At 45.3% G+C, this 25063-nt stretch overlaps 1 protein-coding gene across 2 annotated transcripts in view; it reads right to left on the reverse strand.

Annotated features, from left to right (window-relative positions):
• Window positions 1-23445, reverse strand: part of LOC146058805 (uncharacterized) — a 43504-nt gene extending 20059 nt beyond the window's left edge. For both annotated transcript variants that reach the window (XM_083171038.1, XM_083171037.1), the window contains exon 1: window positions 23360-23445. The gene's annotated coding sequence lies outside the window, so the exon portion shown is untranslated. The remainder of the gene's footprint in view (window positions 1-23359) is intronic.
• Window positions 23446-25063: the final 1618 nt, after the last annotated feature.

Consider the following 25063-nt stretch of genomic DNA (forward strand, 5'->3'; position numbering starts at 1 on the left):
CTTAGCCCTTGCCTTACTTTGTGGTCTGAAAAACCGATAGGACTGTTGTTTTGGCTTTGACACGCCAGAGGGAAGAAAAGCAGACTTGGAGGCTGCCAAGGAAGTAACTATTTTGTCCAATTCTGGACCAAAAAGCACTGTCGCTGTAAACGACAAGGCTTCTAACGCCCTCTTGGAGTCGTTATCTGCCTTCCATGACCTGAGCCAGAGAGCTCTTCTGGCAGCTACTGACAGGGCAAAAACCTTTGACGCAAATACACCCCCATCTAGAACACTCTCACTGAGGTAGGTGATAGCCTCTCTGATATTGTCTACCAATGCCAAGAGTTCAGACCTGCGAGTGCCCGATTGTGGGCCCTCAAGAAATTCATCTGCCCAGTGAGCCATAGCCATGGTAGTTCAGGTGGCTGCAAAGGACAGGCGACTGGCTGCACCTGCATTGTAATAAATTGATTTAAGAAATTGATCCAATTTCTTTTCAACCGGGTCATTTAGTGAAGTGACATCTGGTATAGGTAGAGTGGTAGACTTCACTAGTCTAGTGGCGTGGGCGTCTACCTGAGGATGGATCTCCCACATTTTATACTCCTCTGGAATAGGATAGAAGGCTTAAATCCTCTTTGAAAGCAGGAATTTTTTATTGGGGTGTTTCCAGGCTTCCTGGAATATTTTGTCCAGCTGCGCGGACTGTGGGAACACTGCTGGGTCCTTTTTTTTCCTTTTGAAAACAGGGCCCTCAGAAGGAGGTTGGGACTCAGGGTCCTTAATGCTTAAGGATGATCTGATAGATTTAATCAGACTATCCACCTTAGCCTGGGTCATACGATCCTCATCAGGTTTAGGATCCTAAAAAGTCCAACAGTTAAAAAAGGGGGAAACACCTGGTGCTTGCGATAAATCAGGGTGCCCTCCTATCCAGATGGAAAGGTCCCCCAACAGGGCTGAAGATCCAGTCCAAGATATCACAAGCTGCCAAGGTGTCCTCTCCTCGTGGGAGGAGAGGACGCCTTGGCAGCTTGTGATATCTTGGACGAACGTTTATGGACTTGCACAGATTGCGACAGGCCTTGTACCCACGCTGGCTCCTCTGGCGGAGATGGAGCCTGGGGAATAATGGGTTTAAGCACTGGACGTGAGACCGCCAGATGGGACGCTAGCTCCCTCATTGCAGAGGACAAGGCAGTAGCCCAGTCAGGCTCGCAGGGAACTTCTGCAGTGGCATGTGGACTGGGCCCCGGCAGAGTGCAGCATTCACATACACCAGTATGGTCCTGCTCAGCACATGCAAAATTCTCTTTACATGAAGTGCATGTATGTGCACGCAGCGCTGGAGTGTTACCCTACTCCTTATCTGACATTGTTTATGCACAATTATGTGTAAACAACAAGGCAGTGCTGTATCCTGACACTAATAGACAGATTAGTGACTAAGAACTGCTATAATGCACAATGCAGCTCGTTCACAGAATATGTGAAACACAGAAAAGGTCTTGTATACTGACACTAATAAACAGATTAGTGAGTAAACTGCTATATTGCCTATTGCAGCTAATTCACAGAATCTGTGAAAACAACAGGGAAAGTGCTGTACACTGACACTAATAAACTGATTAGTGACTAAGGGCCTTATTCTGGTTGGAGCGGCCGGGCCGTACGCGTACGTCCCGGGATTTTTTATGATCTGCGCATGCGTACATTCGCCAATGCGCAGGCGCGACCACTCACCAACGCTTACGGACGGGTCTCTACGTGCGAAAAAACCTGTACGCGAGTGTACGGTATTGGGGGCGGCATAGGGGCGTGTTGAGGGGAGCGGCCGAAATAATGAGGGAAAATGGGCGTAAATATGGGCGTACACGGGGGTGTGCACCAAAAATGAGCGGTGCTACTACCGCACGATCGACTAAGGCACCGTTCATTTCGGACACAAAACAGGCGGCCGCCAACCGCCAGCTCAAACCACCCCTACAGATACCGCATGCCAGCGTGCGCCTGAGTTTGCTAATTAACGCTGATTCCTACTCAAACACATACACCTGAATGTAATAAGCAATGCTGCAGTCTATTAAGTCCAAACCATGATTTCACTACCTGCAAGCCACACACAGCACTCAAACACATTGGAAGCTTATCTTTCTATACTTCTCGACATTTAAAGGTTTGTTTAATTTAAGGTAAGAATCTTTTGAAGACCTGCTTATATATGCTAAGGTAGCTATTTGCTAAACAGTTAGACACATTCACTACGTGCTTTCATAGACTTTACACAGTAGCACACTCAATCTACACAAGTCGACATGTGTCAACGTGTTCACTCTAATACAAACATAGGTTTTGTATTTAGGATACAATAACATAAACCACATCTAACACCTACAAAGGATGTTTCAGCAATGTTTTAAGCCCATGACCACTATTTTGCACACAATCTTTGTATAGTACCCAAAATACAGAACTCTACCACTATCTCATCTGCTATGAATTGGATTTGACTACACTCTGGATGTAAGATGCCACCAATAACATTATTGCACTCACATCTCTCTAACAAAGGATTCCTACATCTGCTTATGATACTGTCAAATCATATATATGTAAAAACTTATACATGTTTGTTCACAAGCAATTTTATCATGTTTGGCCCATTCACACATCTTTTTTTAGGGAGGACACATATGCATTCCTACACAAATTTACCTTTTCACCCTTGTTTGTCTGCCTCACCCACTCCATGAGGAAAGCATTGTTCTGGACCTGCTTTTACCTACTACTGTAGGAGCTACCTCACCTGCACACAAACTGCTTTCTCACCTATTAAGTTGCTCTGCACATGTGCTGACACAAACTAATTAGCAGGGAAAAGTTGGATAGGAACATGGGAATGGCCATGGAGAGGGTTACACATGGGAAACTTCGACCACACTTCAACAAATGTTCAAAAATACCCTGGTCAGTAAGTACACATAAATCTAGTATTTGTTTCACACAAGAAATTACACATACAACAATTTTGATTTAATTGGTAAAAGAAATTTATTTGCTGTTCAGCATCACAGCTTAAAGTGTGAACACTTTAATGTCAGAAATCAAATAAACAAATCAAATAGACACAAAAATAAAAAAACAGCCAGAAAAAGAGGTTGCATATCTCCAAACATGTGTTACCCTGCAAATGCAATGGTGAAAGAAATGGGGACACCAGAATACATACTGCAACAACCAGGGTGAATACTAAGCAAGATACACACCACCAAAAATTTATCCTGCATTTGTAGAGGTCAAAATAAGAACTTTAATGCCCATGGCACGCAAATGGATAGATGGCCAACTCAGGAAGTGGATGTCCAGTGCAATTTAAACATTTGGGGTCCAACCACAGAGGAAGTGAACCAGGTCTCATTATTTGGGCCCTTTTTTCCCCCTTTTAGATGGGGCCTTGGGGACAGGGGCCTTTGGGTCAGCTGGCTTGCGGCGTCTTCCCCTAGTGGACACAGGAGGGTCAGCAGAGGTGGAAGGTTGGGGAGCAGCTTGGGGTGGGCCAGCAGATAGGGAATTTGTCCCTTAGGGACCTGGCGGTGGTCAGCTGCTCCGCAAGAAGTTCATTCTGGCGGCTGAGGTGTTGGCCAATGCTTAGCATGCCAGCCGCCAGAGTGTCATTAATGCGGTTCAAGGCCTCACACTGCAGCCTGTTTGTGGCCTTCCACTCCGCCAGAAATTCCGCCACCTGCTGTTGACGGATCGCAGCATCCACCCCTTGCTGCTCGATCCTCTCCAGCATCACCAACACGCTCTCATCCCATGTCTCCTGTGGCTGGGGCTGGGGGTGTCTTCTTGGTGGAGGCTGGACCACTCGCTCCACCTGTGGCTCTGCAGAGGAAGATGCTGCCGGTACATCCTGGGTTTCTGCTTCTGCTAGGATAATAATTGAAAAAAATGTCACCATCACATACGCACAAAAAAATCTCTTTCAAAATAGAATGCATTACTGTGACTTACCATCAAAAGCAGCATCAAAGACCTCCACCGGGAGCTCACTGTCCATATTGGAGATCCCCCTGACCTCGCCCACATCAATCACGTCCAAGGCGTCCTGCTCCAGGGGGGTATACTCCAAAGTATCGGGCATAGGACCTCTCCCGGTGGACATGCTGTGGTTGTACCGGTCAGTCATCTTCCTCTTCATTGCCGTTTTGAAGTCAGTCCACCTACAAGTTTAAAAATACAAATATCACCATGAGATATGTGCACCACTGTGCTACGTGTAGGGTTACCACCTAGTCCCTTTAATTCCGGACACATGTTACTTACACAGGTTCTGTGGCAGTTTAAAATTAGGTGAAGTGGAGTCTTGAAGTCAGCCAGCCACAGAACCTGTGTAATTAATATGTGTCCGGAATTAAAGGGACTAGGTGGTACCCCTAGCTACGTGACATTTCCTAGTGTGGGTGATCTTATGTTTTTTAGCCATATGTGTCCCACACACACATTCATGTCTCCATTAGGAGGCATTTCAGTGTCTCATCACATTCATTAGGCCACTAAATGCACATACATACATCACTATGCAGAAATGACATCATCCATGGCCAAATTATGCACCTCCACCTGTTGTGAAACTACACATTCCACCATAGCTTGACAATGTGGTTATTATGGAGTAATTTAACTATGGGATGGCATACTGGGATGTGTAGTTTCTCACCAGCTACATGTGCACAGTTTGCTCATTCTTGTTTCAGTAGCATCATATGGAACATGTTACAACAACTCTTTCAAAAACACACTTTCTGTTGTCCCGTCACATACTTCACATGAGCAGAACTGTGCCCATAACCTCACATCACACCAATGGTGCATGTTTCATATATCAATGTGGGTTATTAGACATGGTTGTGTTCACATGTGACATTGAAGTGTAGCACTATCTACAAACACACCTTTCTATTATTCTCAAAACATACATGTAACATATGTACACACATATGACATTATCAGGGGGACAAACACCAGGGCTATTTTTCAGCAGGCTCCAGCAGCAACTGAGGCCCTTATTCTAGGTCACTCTTTCTGACCACATATTTCTTAGATGGTCAAAACCATGTGCACTGCAGGTGAGGCAGGTGTAAAACCCCACCCAAATCTGATTATCTCTGCACAAGTAACACCTGCCTCACCTGCAGTGCACATGGTTTTGTCCATCTAAGAAATATTTTGTCTGAGTGAACTAGAATAAGGGCCTCAGTTCCTGCTGGAGCCTGCTGAAAAATAGCCCTGACAAACACACTAACCTTTTCTTCACCGCTAGCCAATCTCTGACCACTGGTGACACCTGGTTCACTTCCTCTGTGATCTTGTCCCAAAGCTTTCTCCTTGCACTGGCACCCGGCTTCCTGGTTGCCAATTCTATCCATTTGCGTGCCCTGGGCACTAAGATTCTTAATTCTGCCTCTACAAATGCAGGGTTTCTCTTTCTGGTGGTGGCATCCTGCTCAGTCCTCACCCTCGATGTTGCAGCCTGTTTTCTGGTGGCCCCAGTTCTCTCACCATGCACCTGCTGGGTCACACCTGTTTGGAGAGATGCAACCTCTTGTTCTGGCTGGTTGCTTGGCCCTTGTGGAGCTGGTGGAGGTTGAACAGGGCCTGTTAGTGAGGGGCCCGCTTGGTCTGGCAGGCTACCTCTCTCTTGAGCCCTCCTTCTCCGCTCCTATTCCCTCTTCTGTAACGCTTCAAGCAGGGATTCTGCTTGTGCTCTCTGCAGAGCGTCCTCAGCTGCGGAATTGTCTGAGTTAGACATGTTTGCAGCAATTCTGGCCTGCATCTGACTGAATATTTATATGTTAATCTCCCGCCATGAACAAGGGGGCGTATATTTTTTCCCGCAATGGACTTGCTAATTTACGCCGATATTTCCCGCCGATAATTGCCGCTTAAATTACGCAGGTCTCCACGCACCTGATCAATCACCTGTATATGCACATACACAGGTTGTGGAGCATTGTGTTCTGCATCGTGAAATGTGTGCACCTGTCATTCAAATGATGAGTGTTGTCAGCTGGTATCTGTCGGAGTTCGTGTATGCTTTGTGAGTCACATTTCAAAACATCACGTTATAATGCTTTCCTTACATATGTAATGAGTCTGAAATTGTCATACACCAACATGTTGCATTGTGCCCCTTTAAGCAGCGTATTTATAAGTAGACGCTTGCGTGTATTATTTTCCGCACACTGTATATACAGTACGTCTCTCCATGGAAAACGGTGTATTGTGCCCCCCTTTAAGCAGCGTATTTGTAAGTAGACGCTTGCGTGTATTATTTTTCGCACACTGTATATACAGTTCCTCTCTATACATTGAATGCATGCTGTTGGTTTTGGTCTGTGTATATCGTAACGGTCCGCGTAAGTTTCTATTCGCATCCAGTTTGTTAATGTGAGAAGGATTAATAAAGTTAATACCAAACAAACAATTTTTTACACCAATCAGCAAGCACCAAAAGTGATATATGTACCTGCAATTATTAACTGCGCCATTGGCACTATGACTTCAACCAGGGCTAGGCCGTTTTCGACCCAGGAGTTGTTGGCCTTGGTTGAGGTCATGGACCGTCACCTGGGGCCCAGGGGCCCATATGTGAGTAATATGGACAAGCGGTGGGCGTATACTGCTGCCCGCAGCCTTATCTACTCCACGACCGGCGTCCGCAGAAGCCTGGGGCAAGTGGAGCGGCGCTGGTCTGACCTGCGCCGGCGGCAGCCAGTTTTGCTCTGCACACTTCGCCGCCATATTGCCCGATGTAAGTTTTTATTACTAGTATGTCTGCGTTTTTTTGCAAATGTTTTCTGTACTTTTTATAAATATGTTCCTGAGTATGTGGGTGTATATGGGGTGTATAGGGGGTGTATATGGGGTGTATAGGGGGTGTATAGGGGGTGTATAGGGGGTGTATAGGGGGTGTATATGGGTGTATAGGGGGTGTATAGGGGGTGTATAGGGGGTGTATATGGGGTGTATATGGGGTGTATATGGGTGTATAGGGGGTTTATAGGGGGTGTATAGGGAGTGTATAGGGGGTGTATATGGGTGTATAGGGGGTGTATATGGGGTGTATATGGGGTGTATATGGGTGTATAGGGGGTGTATATGGGGTGTATATGGGGTGTATATGGGTGTATAGGGGGTGTATAGGGGGTGTATAGGGGGTGTATATGGGGTGTATATGGGGTGTATATGGGTGTATAGGGGGTGTATAGGGGGTGTATATGGGGTGTATATGGGTGTATAGGGGGTGTATAGGGGGTGTATATGGGGTGTATAGGGGGTGTATAGGGGGGGGGTTAAGTAGTTGCTCAGTTTTTGGGTGTAGCATATCAATTAGTTTGCATGATAAATGTCTGAAATATAACAGCAATGATAATTTGGAAGGTTATGAGCATGACTAATGTGAATTTTTCTTTCCCCCTTTTTTATGAAACCCAATCTTCGATTTCTATGTCATCAACATGAACATTTCAGCACGGGCAAGGGCACGCATGGAAGCCCGGGAGCAGGCAGCCCGGGACCAGGCAGCCCAGGAGCAGGCAGCCCTGTAGCAGCCAGACGAGGAGGAGGAAGAGGAGGAGGAAGAGGAGGAGGAGGAAGAAGAGGAGGAGGAAGAGGAGAAGGAGGAAGAGGAGGAGGAAGAAGAGGAGGAGGAAGAGGAGGAGGAAGAAGAGGAGGCCGAGACAATGGCTCAAGCTGGGGCCCACACAATTTCCCCATCCCCTTCCCCCACCCCCTCCCCAACCCCCACCCCCACCCCCTCCCCAACCCCCACCCCCACCCCCTCCCCAACCCCCACCCCCACCCACACCCCTACCCCCACCCCCACCCACACCCCTACCCCCACCCCCTCCCCACCCCATTTCCAACCCCCCTACACCTCTCCACCACCCACCCCCAAACCTCTCCAATCCCCACTCACACCCACTACCTCTATCCAAATTCCCATCCCATCCCCCTTGCTCCTGACCCCCCCAACCACCGCACAGCCAACCAGCGGCGACCAGGATGGCTCAAGTAGCCGTAAGTAAATAATGTGTCTAATGTTTACCTACACATTTCTACACATAAACAATCACAACAACCACATATGTGTATCCAACATCAACATTAGTTGCAACATATCACTGCAGGGCGACCATGAGGTGTGTCCTGTCCTTCTCCAGGAACAAGGGTCCCCTTGGTGGTTTTTTTGAGTGTGGCCATGCCTCACCCCTTGAATAATTGACATAACAGTACATCCAATGAGATATCCGACATTAGTGGTGTGGTAGTAATGTGGCTCCAGGTGTTGGGTAACTCCAGTTCCCAGCATGATGTGCAACATAAATGTAGAGATTGTTTTGTTAATAGTGTGTGAGGCCATGCGGATTCATGCTTTACAAACATAGCTGTAGGCCTATAATTTGTATAGCAATGTCCTAAATTTAAAATAGTAAGGAGTGCTTAAGCCACAACAATGTCATAACCCTTAAATAGCACAGCCTAATTGTGAGGTTAGAGGACAGTCCCCCAAAACCAAACTACCAATTGAGTCTCAGCATACATACATTCAAGAAGGAGTAATTTAATTAATGTTATTTACTATGTACAGTATGTGTGTGTTAACATATTATTTTTTAGTACTGTGTTTACAGCAGACCCATCTTCAATGTAGTTTCAAAATGTATGTGGCCTTCACACATAACTCTGAACTTTTTATTATGTACAAATACAACAAACATTTGTGTATGTTATATATAAATTTTTTGTTTTATCCCTTCATTACAGACACTGAACAGCAGCAGGAGGAGGTGGCAGCCCTGATGCGGGAGATCGTCCTGACTCTCCTGTATCTCCAAATACTTTTTGGCCTACTGGAGGCCCGCATTTAATTTATTTTTATCCCCCCCCCCCCCCTTATTGTTTTTGTTAGAAATAAAAGTTTCTATTGTGTTCTAAATTGCCTGTGTTTTTAATAATAAATATGTTAGAGGGCTTGTAAGGGTAGGTACATACAGATGTGTAATGTAATTTATATTTGTCATTTGAGGTGAGGGGTAATGATTGATGTGTGAATGTGTGTGTTTTTGAGTAAAATAACACATAGTGAAAATGCATGAATGTTTAATGTTGTTCGATTAAAACATCACACATAACATCAGGGTAGGTATACATGTTACACATTTTGGACAAACTAATTATGGACATAATTTAGTACATATACAGAAACACCAACATAACTTGATTTAAAAGTAACAGCAATATGGGGACACATAGATAGTGATTAAAATGCCACATTAGAACATAACAAATATACATGTAATGAGGGTTAAAATGTAGTTTTATTAGGGTCTTTATTAAGGTAGACAATTGAGTTAATAGAAAACAATAATTGAATAACAAATAGATTAATTAATCAATTGTCAGAATTCGAGTTGAAAGGCAAGATTTGCAGGTCCATATATGTGAAGGGTATGCCAGCGTACACGGACGTACGCTCACTCTCACGAGCGGTGACATAAGCTGAGTTTTCCATTGAAAACAATAGGGAGCCGTCCGTGCAAGCTGGCGTACGCTCAGATCTCCGCAAGAAGTCGGTGGGAAGACGGACGAAAGAGGTCCGCGTACGTTGCCGTACGCTCAGTTGTACGCCAGTTGTCGGAGTGTAAGGGCTGGGCCGGCCGCGTACGTTGCCGTACGCTCAGTTGTACGCCACTCCCCTTCTACGTTGTTACTGCCCGTACGTAAGCGGCTGATTTGTGGGTGGACTTAACCCCAACGGCCGCGTACGGCTAGCGTACGTTAATAGTGAACGTACGCACGTTTGGCCGCACCGATCAGAATAACCTCCTAAATACTGTTGCTCTGCTATCAACAGATGTGTAGATGACAATCTTAACATTTATAAAAACAATAACTTGCAGAAAATAACAAATACAGTGAAAACTGTACAGTATTTACACAGCCTTTCACACAGAAAATAATGCACTAAATCCATCAGCAGCACAATTAGTGAAGATGAGGGAGAGTTAAACCTGGACAAAAAGATCATTCTAGGGCTTAACAGCCCTCTCCTTGAAAAAAGCGCCCTATTCCTCAGAGCACCAAGGAAAAAACTGGTCTCTGAGGACAGGAAGGGGTATTAGGGGGAGGAGCTATGGGCTGCACTGTCTTAAAGACATAGTACTCCTTGGTGCCCGGTCCTCCCAAACCTGGAATACCCATTTTCCCAGCATCCACCTGGGCCGTTAGAAAAATCATGATTGATGTTTGCGATGTTTATCTACAGTATAACTGAGATCGTATAGCAGTTTCTAGTAGTCACAAATACAGCAAGGAGTTGGTCTGTACCTCCTCCATCTCCTGTACATTGCTAAGGATTGCATATGCTCATCTGCTGTGAGCAGTTTAGAATATATGATCCAACCTAAATCAGACAATTGGTTCATATCTTCTGGGAACTCACCTCACATCTAATTAGACATCAGGATATTGAACATTAGTTAGCTTAATTTTGCCAATAATTGTATATTTTTTTTTACATATTCTACAAAGTGTACAATAATGCATTAAATAATGTTGGACTAGTAAATACTTACTTGCTGTATAGTTGGCAGATGTGTTTAAATATTGGAGACGGAGTTTTAAAAACAATAACAATAAAGTGGCCTCAAATTACCCCTAAATTAATTTTAACATTTTTATTTAATTAAGAGAAAGTTTCTTTGGTACTTGTTTCCTAGCACGGCGCCCGTCGGGTCTATCGCATACCATTAAGTTAAGGTATGCAATGGGACCCGATCAGAGCCGATATCAGGGTTTTTAAAGTTTTCTGTAGAATTATGTACAATTTTAACATCGTGTCACATCACATGCCATTACAATGGCATGCGATGCGATGCGACGAGACCCGATTTTGTATTGTAAAGGCACCCTGATGGCTAATAAGTATGTTAAATGGACCCCCAGACCCAATTTTTAATTGTACAACCCTGATGGGTGATGGACCTTTTCATACCCCCACTATCCACGTCGGCGTGGAGCTGATATTATATAGTGTGGCGAGCGCAGCGAGCCACCAAGCCCGAAGCATGGCGAGGGGATGCGTAATACATGTGAAGTCATCCAAGTGCGCTCGCCACGCCTCGGGCTCGGTGGCTCGCTGCGCTCGCCACACTATATAAAATCAACTCCACGCCGACGTGGATAGTGGGGGTATGAAAAGGTCGGAGGACGCGTACCGCCGCCCCTCGCGGGCTCGCTGCGCTTTGCCACGCTTCGGTTTGGCATTGATAGTGGGGGTGGCAGTAACAATGGGTGTGTATTTCACACACTAATCACCCGTCAGGGTGGGTGTACAATTAAAAATCGGGTCTGTGAGGCCATTTAACATAGTAATTAGCCATCAGGGTGGCTGTACAATAAAAAATCGGGCATGATCACATCGCATGCGATCGGTTCGCATGCGATGTGATGCAAACTGATCAGATAGACCCGATGCCATAAGATCATTATCATGGGCACCGTGCTAGGAAACAAGTACCTTTTCTTTTTATATATTTTTTTACATTTAAAAATGCAAAATCTTCGATTTAAAAAACTAAAAAAAAAATCTAAATGTTTGACATCTACAGTATACTGTTGTTTACATTTTGGGGGCTACAGGCTAAATTTCATTTATTTCCACATTTAAACTGATCTTACCTAATATTTTCCAACAAATTGTTGCAATCGGTTGGCTTGTTATAAATAGAAGTAGCTAGTTTAAGTCAAGTCTGTTGGTGAATTTAACATCTAGGAAGTGGATTTCTTTGTCCTGTATGTAATATGTGAATTTTATGTCAGGGTCCTTCAGGTTGGCCTGTTCCATCATGTGTGGAAAGCTCTCTTTTGTGCCCCTCCACAATAGGAGCACGTCATCTATATAGCGGACATAAAAAATAATATTATTGCTGGTATCTTGGTTGGCAAATAATAAATTCCTTTCATCATGGAACATAAAGCTGTTCGCATACACTGGCTCAGTGCAAGAACCCTTTGCAAATAATACTCATCATTAAACAAAAAATAATTGTTGTACAGTGTCATTGCCAACAAGGACAAAAAGAAGTCTAGATCTGGTCCATTGTAAAGTTCACTTGAAGTAGTGAGATCTTTTACTGCTTGCAGCCCCCGAGTGTGGGGAATGCTGGTATAGAGGCTGTACACAGCCAGATGTCATCCGGTAGGGGACCAAGGGCTTTGAGCTTCTCCAGTAAGGTACTTGTGTCTTTCAGGTATTCCTGTTGTCCTTGGACAACAGGTTGCAGATAGTAATCAATTAATTTAGAAACCTTGTATAATAATGAATCCTGTGCTGCTATTATGGGCCGCCCGGGATGATGGACACTATCTTTGTGTATTTTGGGTATTAAATTGAATAAGGGCACCCTTGGGTTAGGCTCTGATAGGGCCTGAAAAGTCTTTTTATCAATATAGCCTTTAGACATACCTTGCTGAAGTGCTTCATTCAGTTGGCCCATATATTCAGGTGTTGGGTCCCGATCCAACTTTTTATAAACTTGTCCATCACCAAGCTGTCAGTAGGCTTCGTTTTTGTAATCCAAGGTATTTTGTATAACAATTCCACCCCCCTTGTCGGTGGGGCAGATGGTTACATCCTTGTAGCTGGCAAGTTGTTTCAGGGCCTGGTTTTGTTCTCTGGACAAGTTGTGACGTCCCTGGTAGCTGCTTTTGCGGTCCTTATCAATCTGTAATTCCAAAGTCTTTGTGAAAGCCTTGATTGCTGGATTGATTGAAAGGGGATCAAACATGGATTTGGGTTTAACTGGGCATCTGTCTGATCTTCTGAATTGTTGAAATGTTCCTTAAGTTTTAGAATTCTATTGAGTCTGCAGACATCTACTTTGGAGGTTAGATGGTCAGGCATATTGGTCGGTACGAAGGTGAGACCTTTGTGCAGCTCACTCAGTTCCACTGATGTAAAAGTTCTGTCAGATAGGTTGTGTACGAGGTTTAACTCTTTGAGCTTTTTTTTCCTTTCCCTTTGGTTCTGTTGTCCTCTACAGGTTCGTCTAAAGGGCCCGCCTGCTGTGCTCTTGTCTTGACCGCTAAAGGGAGAATACTTTTCTTACCCCTGCGGTTGGTTGCTGGTAAGTTGTTATCGCTGTTTGAAGCTGCGCTGGAGGATTCAGTCTCTAGGGGGAAACTTTGAACCGTTTTTATTGCTGCTTAGACTTGTAGTTATTTTGAGTCGGATGAGTGTCTTTGGGTCCAGATATAGACTCTGTTCTACTCGTAGTCTCTGTTTACTGTATTAAGTTTATTGGTCTTAAATTTTATAAGATCAGATCTGTATTTGTCAATTTGAACGCTCAATTTGCTGAGCCAATCACAGGAGGTGTCTGCCCGGAGCTGTTCAGTGCTGGGTGGTTCTAGATTTTGGATTTTGCTGCACACCAGGGATAGCTCCCTTGACGATTCTTCTATGACGAGCAGGATTAGGTCAAACAAAGCTTTGTTTAACATGGCCACCCACTTGCGACAAAAGTCGGGGTTCAGTCGGACGATGGTTGGGGAGTTACGTATTCTAAAACCTCGTGGGATACGCTTCTCTCTGAAGTAATCAGAGAGTGTGATCCCGTGGAGGAGGTAGTCAACTTCCCGCTTTCAAGGTCCGAGAGTGCCACCCAGCAAACTATCAACTCTACCCGAGCACCACAAATATATATATATATATATATATATATATATATATATATATATATAAGTCGAGATTGGGTCCGGCACTCGGATTAGCAGCAACAACCGGGGTGCCCTCCCAAAGGGATGTATAGCAAATGAGTGTCAAAAGACACAGATGGGGCGGCACTCCAACGGAATTCAGTATAGAATGAAACACAGAGCCACAATGTAGTGATCTAACGTTTCGGCAACTTAATGCCTTTATCAAAGACGTCTTTGATAAAGGCATTAAGTTGCCGAAACGTTAGATCACTACATTGTGGCTCTGTGTTTCATTCTATACTGAATTCCGTTGGAGTGCCGCCCCATCTGTGTCTTTTGACACTCATTTGCTATATATATATATATATATATATATATATATATATATATATATATATATACAGATCCAAAAACTGCCGGCACTCGTTAAATGATAGAACCAACTTGCTCCCGGTGCCAGAAAAAATAACCAATAGAATTCCAATTCCCTTGAAGGAAAATAACGGCACTCAGAAGACTGATGAACAATAATAAAGTTTGTATTCCAGGTATAAGGGGAACGTTTCGGGGAGTGACCCCCGTCTTCAGCCCCAACCTACAGCACAGGAGTAAACAATGTGCATACAATTTATACTTACCTGACCCAGAGACGCTCCAGGATGCGCTGTCAGCGTGTATCCAGCTGGCGGAAGTGGTCAGCTTACAGCTTCCTGTGCGTGACGCGCACCTAAGGTTGCTAGGCAACCCTTGGTTTGCGGTTCACCAGCACGGAAGCGTAGCGTTCCATACCCCACACACGGCGGACCTCGCCGCAGTCGCACACATAGAACGCCCAGGGCCAGGTGTACAAATGTAACAAATGGCTAATTACCACATACAGATCCAGCTCCAGTGTCACCGCAATGAGCAGCCAGTAACATGCACCTAAAACCTGGTCACACTGTTCAATTAGCGCATCTTACCGTGGAAGTCCCACCCAGTAGAATCGCGCAGGGTACAAGGATCAGATTGCATGAACTGTCGCCGACACGGTGCCTTCAACTGGGCTTCTTGATCAATTATGTCGGCAAGCCTACACAAACAAAAAAATACATTACAACATTAAAAAACAGGTGGAACAAGAGAAACATTACATATACACGACATTACAGACTGGAAACTAAACAATCAATCCAGTGAAGGCCCAGGGTCAGTATGTGGGCTTAATAAAGGGTATTCCAATTAATCTTCTCATTGAGGCCATCAGGATGAATGGTCCCCAATCTAAAGATCCACTCGGACTCCTTGAGTAACAATTTTTTTGATCGATCACGTAGGGTTTCTGCTACATGGTCGATCATGAAGTACTTGAGGGTGGAAATAGGGTGGCCACATTTTTTTAAATGGCGGGCCACCGGCTGGTCAACTTCCCTGCCACGAAGTGACAGGTTGATTGCCGACTGATGGGCCGCCATTCGTTCCCTAAAAGTACGGGTGGTTTGCCCAATGTAGTAAAGCCCACATGGGCATACAATAATATACACCACATGAGACATCCTGCAGGTCAATACCTGTCGAAAATCAAACATCTTGGACCTGTGCGGATGTTTAAATTGCTTGCAAGACACAAGATGCTTACAGGTCTCACATGAGCCGCAGCTGTAGCAACCTGGTGCTTTTGTGTAGGTGTTCGGAGGCTTAGGGATGCCTCTGCCAGTGATGTCAGGGGTTATGACCCCAGCATACTCCAGTCACAAAAATTGGAAGTTCTCCAGATGTCCCAATCAGATCTGCTTACCCCCAGACCCAAAAACCCTGCTGCAGTATTACCTTGGTCGAGCTCATTCTCCACGGCCAGTGTAGTGATTCGACATGCCACTAATGCCCTCTGGCCCACTGTAAAAACTGACCCGGATTTACCGGGTTTGAACAAGATCAGACCACCTGCAGCCTTTCGCAGGGGCCCTAATTTGCGGGACCGCCTGGTGAAGGCTGACATCACTGGCAGAGGCATCCCTAAGCCTCCAAACACCTACACGAAAGCACCAGGTTGCTACAGCTGCAGCTCATGTGAGACCTGTAAGCATCTTGTGTCTTGCAAGCAATTTAAACATCCGCACAGGTCCAAGATGTTTGATATCCGACAGGTATTGACCTGCAGGATGTCTCATGTGGTGTATATTATTGTATGCCCATGTGGGCTTTACTACATTGGGCAAACCACCCGTACTTTTAGGGAACGAATGGCAGCCCATCGGTCGGCAATCAACCTGTCCCTTCGTGGCAGGGATGTTGACCAGCCGGTGGCCCGCCATTTAAAAAAATGTGGCCACCCTATTTCCACCCTCAAGTACTTTATGATCGACCATGTAGCAGAAACCCTACGTGGTGGTGATCGATCAAAAAAATTGTTAATCAAGGAGTCCGAGTGGATCTTTAGATTAAGGACCATTCATCCTGATGGCCTCAATGAGAAGATCAATTGGAATACCCTTTATTAAGCCCACATACTGACCCTGGGCCTTCACTGGATTGATTGTTTATTTTCCAGTCTGTAATGTCGTGTATATGTAATGTTTCTCTTGTTCCACCTGTTTTTTAATGTTGTAATGTATTTTTTTGTTTGTGTAGGCTTGCCGACATAATTGATCAAGAAGCCCAGTTGAAGGCACCGTGTCGGCGACAATTCATGCAATCTGATCCTTGTACCCTGCGTGATTCTACTGGGAGGGACTTCCACGGTAAGATGCGCTAATTGAACAGTGTGATCAGGTTTTAGGTGCATGTTACTGGCTGCTCATTGCGGTGACACTGGAGCTGGATCTGTATGTGGTAATTAGCCATTTGTTACATTTGTACACCTGGCCCTGGGCGTTCTATGTGTGCGACTGTGGCGAGGTCCGCCGTGTGTGGGGTATGGAATGCTACGCTTACGTGCTGGTGAACCGCAAACCAAGGGTTGCCTAGCAACCTTAGGTGCGCGTCACGCACAGGAAGCTGTAAGCTGACCACTTTCGCCGGCTGGATACACGCTGACGTTTACTCCTGTGCTGTAGGTTGGGGCTGAAGACGGAGGTCACTCCCCGAAACGTTCCCCTTATACCTGGAATACAATCTTTATTATTGTTCATCAGTCTTTTGAGTGACGTTATTTTCCTTCAAGGGAATTGGAATTATATATATATATATATATATATATATATATATATATATACAGTATATATCATCCCAGGAACACAGTGGCACTCTGAGACTTCAATATGGTGAAAAAAAGTGTGGAACTTTAATGGTCTACAGTTTCGGGGACTTCACCCCTTCATCAGGACCACTGCAATATAAATACATATATATATATATATATATATATATATATAAAACAAAGAGGATAGAAGAGGGCGCTTCATGGTGCATTAAAAGAGATATTTTATTAGATCCCACAAAGCGTGTCACCAGGCTCACATCGCACAGGAGGAAATCCCGGCTCTTACCAGCGGCGGCCGCGACACAGGTTGGGACTGCTGTACTGCAATGACAAGCGGCTCAGCCAGTCGGGCCGCTTGTCATTGCTGTACAGTTTTGAGCAGCGGGCCAGTCAGTCGGGAGCGTTTCGTGGGCCGCCTGTACTAGAGGTATGGCAGTCCTCTAGTGTCTGTCTACTGTAAGGCGGCTGCCATTTTTGGAGAGGCCGTCGCCTTACATTTGTAGGGCCAGGAAGCTAGGGATGAGCTGACACATGGAGGTGGCCGGCGGCTGCAGCGGTGACGGCTGCGGCAGCGTGTGCAAGATACACACAGCGGCCCAGCCTGCACATAGTCATAACAGGGGGCATGTGGCACCCTGCTCCCCTGCCCAGCCCACCCCTGCCAGCGTGTAGGAGACTCCAGGGAACTGTGGCTAACAAGCGCTGGTTTGCACTGCTGGGAGCAGGAGATTGTGGAGGCACCGGCGTCAGCTGTTAACGACTGGAGACAGCACAGAGATTGGGTAGAGCGTCACAGGCCACGCCCTGAAGCGTTTCATCACTGGGACTTCGTCAGAGGGCGTGGCTTGTTAGCCGCAGTTCCCTGGAGTCTCCTACACTCCGGTACTGGATGAGTGAACAGCATTGCCTTGTTGTATATATATTTACGCCATGTGGTAACCAGCCCACACTGTCTGTTTATTCGGTACGAGCAACTGCTTTTTACTGTGGATCATTGTCTTTGTGGGATCCAATAAAATATCTCTTTCAATGCACCATGAAGCGCCCTCTTCTATCCTTTTGTTTAAGATTTGGCTATGCCTTTTGGGACCCTGGGCATTCGTGTTTTCATAAGAGGAGGAGCTGCAGTTCAGTTATTTGGACTTTGGTGGAATTTAGACCTTTGGACTTGGTCATTCTCAGCTGGTCTCAGTTTGTAATCAGCGCTCTTAAACAACGCTTTTGTTATATATATATATAGTAGTAGTAGTACGTTTATTTATAAGGCGCCGCAAAGTGTCCGCAGCGCCGTACATAGCAAACAAAAAAACAAATTACAAGGTAACGTACAGGGTGTGTTGAAAGATACAGTATAAATAGGGGTATAGCTGGTAGAACTAAAATCAGCATCAGTTCAGAAGTAGGTGTCAAAATTGTCAAGGAGACTGAAGATGAAGTAGAGGAAGGGAAGAACAGGACAGGAGCACAGGTGAGGTAATGAGGTAGGGTGAGTACGTAAGGAAGGAGGGCCCTGCTCATAAGAGTTAACATACTAAAAATAGGTGGGTGGACGAACGAAATACAATAGGATAAGTAGGAACGGAGGCAGGATAGGAGGATCAAAAGAGGTTAGGAGGAGGGATAGGCTAGTCGAAAAAAGTGGGTTTTGAGGGAGCGCTTGAAGGAGGTAAGGGAATCAGATAGCCTGATGGGTGGCGGGAGGTTGTTCCAGTGCAGGGGGGCAGCGCAAGAGAAATCTTGGACACGGGAGTGGGAGGAGGTGATTAGGTGAGAGGTCAGTCGGCGGTCAGCGATGGAGCGAAGAGGACGGGAGGGAGTGTGGATAGAGATCAGTGAAGAGAGGTAGGGAGCTGTGGAGGAGGAAAGAGCCTTGTACAGTAGGTGGTGGTGAGGAGTTTAAAGAGAACTCTGAAAGGAATGGGGAGCCAGTGAAGAGATAAACAGAGGGGGGAGGTGGAGGTAGAGCGGCGGGAGAGGAAGATGAGCCTAGCAGCAGCAATAAGAATGGATTGGAGAGGTGCGAGGCGGGTGAGAGGTAGCCCAGAGAGAAGGATGTTGCAGTAGTTAAGGCGGGAGATGACAAGAGAGTGAATGAGAATTTTGGTCGCGTCAGTGGAGAGGAATGGTCTGATGCGTGAGATGTTGCGTAGGTGAAAGCGGCAAGACTGTGAGAGAGCACGAATGTGGGGGGTGAAAGAGAGGGAGGAGTCAATGATGACACCGAGGCAGCGCGTTTGGTCGGTGGACGTGATCTCGGTTTCACCAATGCTGATGGAGATAGTGGGAGAAGAGGGGATGTTCGGGGGATGGAAGATTATAAGTTCAGTTTTAGCCATGTTTAGTTTCAGGAAGCGTTGGGTCATCCAGGCTGAGATGGCCGTGAGGCATTCGGAGACCTTGGACAGGAGTGATGGGGATAAGTCGGGGGAGGAGAGATAGATTAGGGTATCATCAGCATAAAGGTGGTAATGAAAACCATAGGAGCTGATGAGGGTGCCCAGAGAGGTGGTGTAGAGGGAGAAGAGGAGAGGGCCAAGGACTGACCCTTGGGGAACACCGACTGGCTGGGGGGTAGTAGGAGAGGAGGAGCTCGGAGTGGAGATGGAGAAGGAGCGATCGGAGAGGTATGAGGTGAACCAGGAGAAGACCGTGCCAGTGATGCCAAAGGAGCGGAGGGTGTTGAGCAGGAGAGGGTGGTCAACAGTGTCAAAGGCAGCCGACAGATCAAGCTGGATGAGGATAGAGAAGAGGCCTTTGGATTTAGCCCATAGTAGATCGTTAGTGACTTTGGTCAGGGCAGTTTCAGTGGAATGTAAAGGGCGGAACCCGGATTGGAGGGGGTCTAGAATGGAGTTAGCAGTAAGGTGGCTTAGGAGACGATTATAGGTCAGACGTTCTAGGAGTTTGGAGGCAAAAGGGAGGAGGGAGATGGGCCTGTAGTTGGATGGAGAGTTGGGGTCCAGATTTGTTTTTTTGAGAATTGGGGAGACAAGAGCGTGTTTGAAGGAGGAAGGGAAGATCTCAGAGGATAGGGAAAGATTAAAGAGGTGAGCTAGGTGAGAGCAGACTGATGGACTGAGACGACGGATAATATTGGAGGGGATAGGATCGAGCGGGCAGGTGGAGGGAGAAGCGGATTGAAGGATAGAGTGGACTTCAGCAGCAGTGGTGGGGTAAAATGAGGACAGGGGTTGGAAGAAGGGGAGTGGAGATGTAGGAGGGGAGGAGGGAGAGGGTGAGGTCATGGCAGCAGTGATGGCAGTCCTGAGAGAGGAGATTTTGGTTGAAAAGTAGGTAGCAAAATCAGCGGCTACGATGGAGGACGGAAGAGCTGGAGGAGGGCGGGAGAGCAAGGAGTTGAAGGTGGCGAAGAGCCTGCGGGGATTGGATGATTGGGAAAGGATGAGGGACTTAAAGTAGGATTCCTTGGCCAGAGCAAGGGCAGAGCTGAAGGAGGAAAGAATGAATTTGAAATGGAGATAATCCGCAAGGGAGCGTGATTTCTTCCAGAAGCGCTCAGCAGTGCGAGAGCACTTTTTAAGGAATCGGGTGATAGGTGAGTGCCACGGTTGGGGGTTGGAGCATCGAAGGGGGATAGAGGAGGGAGGGCAGGCAGAGTCCAATGCCGAAGATAGGGTGTCATTATAGAGGGAGGCAGCGAGGTTCGGGCAGGACATGAGGGCGATTGGGGCGAGAAGAGGACACAGCGTGTTTGAGAAGGCAGCAAGATCAAGTGTGTTGACGTTATGCCGTGAGACAATGCGCTTGGGAGGGGGGGTGGGAGAGGGGGAAGCAGTGAGGGAGAAGGAGATGAGGTGATGGTCAGAAAGAGGAAAAGTTGAGATAGTGTAGTCAGTAAGGGAACAAGAGCGAGAGAAGACGAGATCGAGGGAGTGTCCTTGGATGTGGGTGGGAGAGGTAGTCCACTGAGATAGGCCAAGAGAGGAGCAGAGAGAGAGGAGTTTGGAGGTGCAAGGATCAGCGGGGTTATCCAAGGGGATGTTAAAGTCACCAAGAATGACAGATGGCAGGTCGGAGGAGAGGAAGTGTGGAAGCCAGGCGGCGAAGTTGTCAAGAAATTGGGAGATAGGGCCAGGGGGGTGGTAGATTGCAGCGACACGGAGGTGGTAGGGGTAGTATAGACGGATAGAGTGAGACTCAAAGGAGGAGAAAAGGAGAGAGGGTTCAGGGTGAATGACACTGTGGGTGCATGAGGCTGAGAGGAGAAAACCCACACCGCCACCTTGGCGACCGTCAGGCCTGGGAGTGTGAGAGAAAGAGAGGCCACCGTGGGAGAGAGCAGCTGGAGAGACAGAATCAGAGGTGGAGAGCCAGGTCTCGGTGATAGCAAGGAGGTGGAATGCTCTAGAGATGAATAGGTCATGGATGGCAGGGAGTTTGTTGCAGATGGATCTGGCGTTCCATAGTGCACAGGAAAGAGGGGGGGTGGGTTGTGTATTTATGTGGATAAGGTTTTTGGGATTGCAGAAGCGAGGGGGGGTCATTGGGAGGGTGGGGGTGCGGGGGCGAGTGGTCAGGATAGGTATGGGATGGGAGGGGGGAGGAGCAGTTGGAGAAAGTGAAGTTGAGAGATTAACAGCCATGAGGAACCGAAGGTGAGAGGGTAGGTTAGTGAAAGCAGACAGAGGGATTTGGGAGGACAGACAGCGTCTGTAGTAGATTTGGTAGAAAACAGAGTGAGAGAGAAGGTAACAGGCAAGGAACTACTGTCAGAGAGGAGACCAGTGGGTAAAATCAGGTTGATTGAGTAATCCAATTAAGTATGAAACAACAACAAGTGAGAGGATGAAGGGAACAGAGAAGGTCAGAAGTGAGGCAAATGTGAGCAGGCGTGAAGAGGGAAACAGAGTGCAATAAATGTGTGGCAAAGATAAGAGAAAATAATAGTAAAGGAGTAAAATGAAATACAATGTTTGGAAAGATATAGATACAATGAATTAAATGTCAAAATTGAGCAACATATATATATATATATATATATATATATATATATATATATATATAGACAATGAATAACCTGCACCCATCGGGTTTCTTACTGGATCAATAATCACTCAGACGCCAAAGCTTTAAGCAACGTTTCGGGGGTTTATTCCCGTCCTCAGGCTTATATATATATATATATATATATACTCCAACAGAGGTACAGCACTCCAGCCACTTAAACACGAACTTTCTTTATTGTGAAAAAACAGCAACGTTTCAATACACTCAAGTATTATCGTCAGGCTACAGACATGAATCCACACACAGTTTAAATAGCACATCTCCCGCCTCTCGGCCAGTGTACCCGCCCAGCCGGGGGGGCCTTCAGATGATGTCAGCATTTCCACGTTACCACACATAATTAAGAAATAATCAAAAACACCTATAACCAAAAGACAAACACCATTTAACATATAATACATACATAGCAGAGAAATATTTTTATATACAAATACCAGTAAAAAGATATATATGGAAACTGCATAAAAATAGATTAGCAAAATATATATACACACAGTTTTACTGCATAAACAGAAGTTAACCTATATCTAGAGAAGAAACTACCGCATAATAAACCCTTATATAAAAAAATAACAATTTTTATTATTGTAACAGAATGTTTAACCCCATATTCTCATTCAAACCCTTGGGGGTAACTGTGTCCAATCTAATTATCCATTTGGCTTCGCTTTGTAACAAAGCGAGGCCCCGATCACCCCCCCGTAGAGAGGGTGCAATGTGGTCTATCATTCTATATTTGATAGCAGACATATTATGCCCTGCTGTCAAAAAATGCCGGGCAACCGGTTGTTAGGTTGCTTTGAGTAATCCAATTAAGTATGAAACAACAACAAGTGAGAGGATGAAGGGAACAGAGAAGGTCAGAAGTGAGGCAAATGTGAGCAGGCGTGAAGAGGGAAACAGAGTGCAATAAATGTGTGGCAAAGATAAGAGAAAATAATAGTAAAGGAGTAAAATGAAATACAATGTTTGGAAAGATATAGATACAATGAATTAAATGTCAAAATTGAGCAACATATATATATATATATATATATATATATATATATATATATATATATATATATATATATATATATATATATATATATATATATATATATATAGACAATGAATAACCTGCACCCATCGGGTTTCTTACTGGATCAATAATCACTCAGACGCCAAAGCTTTAAGCAACGTTTCGGGGGTTTATTCCCGTCCTCAGGCTTATATATATATATATATATATATATATATATCATAGATCTACAACTCTTGATTGTGCAGCAACTATGAATTACGCACGCCTTGGGTGGATGAACACACGCAGCCTTCTGTATCATAAATGGCTGAGCTTGAACTGTTGAACAGCTGTTTTTACAATAAGTACATTTATAAGTGTCCATCCTTCATACTTACAAGGGTACCTGCTCTTCCAACCAAGTATACATTAGTTCTGGTGTCTCTTAGGGTTTTTCTTTCAAAGTAGCCCTTGTCTCTGGACCTGTCAGATATTTTGTATTAGTTAGATTAGCATCATTATTAGTGGAGTTGGTAATGCACTTTACTGTAATAATCTGGGAGTAAAGCTGTTTACACACTAGTAGATATCTGCAAATCAATTGATCTGCAGATATACAGTATCTTCAGACTGATCAGCTAGCGTGTTCTCCATACACGCTGCCTACTCCGTCAGGACTGACATCACAAATGGGCAGGCGCACTGAGCTGTTACTGGTGTCTCACGGTGCGGCTGTATGGGCGGTCGGCGGAGGATAGCCCGTACACACAGCACGATGCACCGATCCATCTTTAGATATACAGTATTGGGCATTGGCTGTATTGCAATATACTTGTGAATGACGCCATTCACAGATATATCCATGGTACACACTGGTTTTATATATCGTAGTGTGTACACACCTTAATCAGAATCGCTTCCAATCAGAAACTATTTCTTATTTATTTAGCACCCTCTAGAAGATACTGTAGTAGACAGGATCTGATTGGTTGCCCATCACAACATCACATGTGAAGTAGAATACACATCTTAGTAAATTTCCCCCAGAGACTGTTAATACTGCACTTGCATTCAGGGCAAACCAAGGCACACGTGCTGTACCTTTCAATATACCTGCACATGCATTTCATTTTCTGTTGAACTACTTTTATAGAGAGAAGGGGGTTTTGGTTGTCAATCGCACAAGACAAAATTGGAGAGCAATCGGACCCTTTAAATGTATGATCTACAATAAATTTGCAAGTCAGGGGTGTGCTACCTAGGGACATGGGTATGAGAACAACGACTGGAGAGAAAAGATATGTCCTTAATTAGGTGCACCTAAGAATTTACAATAAAATTTAACCTTTATTTGTGAATCATTTAAAAGGCTGCGAAAATTTAAAAAACATTAACATACAACATAAATGGGGTAAACACAATTTAAAACTAAGGTGGCAGGCAGAAACTGCTGTTTAGAATATGAAATCTTTAATTTTATTGCATGTATGTCCTTAACAACGTGGTGTAGGACCACCTTATACTGGTAAGTCCACACTCAGGTTGTGTGATGTATAGACACCCAGAAGCGGTGCAACTAGCGCAGGTCCACTGGACTTTCTGCGGTATTGCCACTCGCTCTAATGGGGTCTTGCGTTCTAAGAGTGGGTACAAACCTCTTGCAACTCCTAGTTAAATAATAATATGTCCTGTAGCTGATGTCGACACTTGGCCCGTCAACTAAATCCTTGAATAAGTATTATAGATGGTAAGTATTCAGTTTATATTATATAAAGGTGCTATAGGTAACACATCTATAGTTCTGAATGTGTTAATGGCGCTCACAGTATCCTCCTAAATAATACCTGGATACCCTCTTGGTACATAAAGATCGTGAGGAGATGAATTACCAGGGAGGATTGGCGTTACACTGATACCCCAGCTATAATCCTGCGCTTTGTAGATAAATTGCGCAGGTTAGGTACTTGATTCTATAACCTGGATACCCCTAGCTGAATATACGCTGCGGGGAAATAAATGACCAGGGAGCACCAGTACTGAGGTGTATGATATATATGTCACTCTCAGAATAGAATGGTGGTATCTGGACCAAAATGTATCAG

This window comes from Crinia signifera, chromosome 2 (assembly GCF_055691185.1).
Source record: "Crinia signifera chromosome 2, ASM5569118v1, whole genome shotgun sequence".
NCBI lineage: Eukaryota > Metazoa > Chordata > Amphibia > Anura > Myobatrachidae > Crinia > Crinia signifera.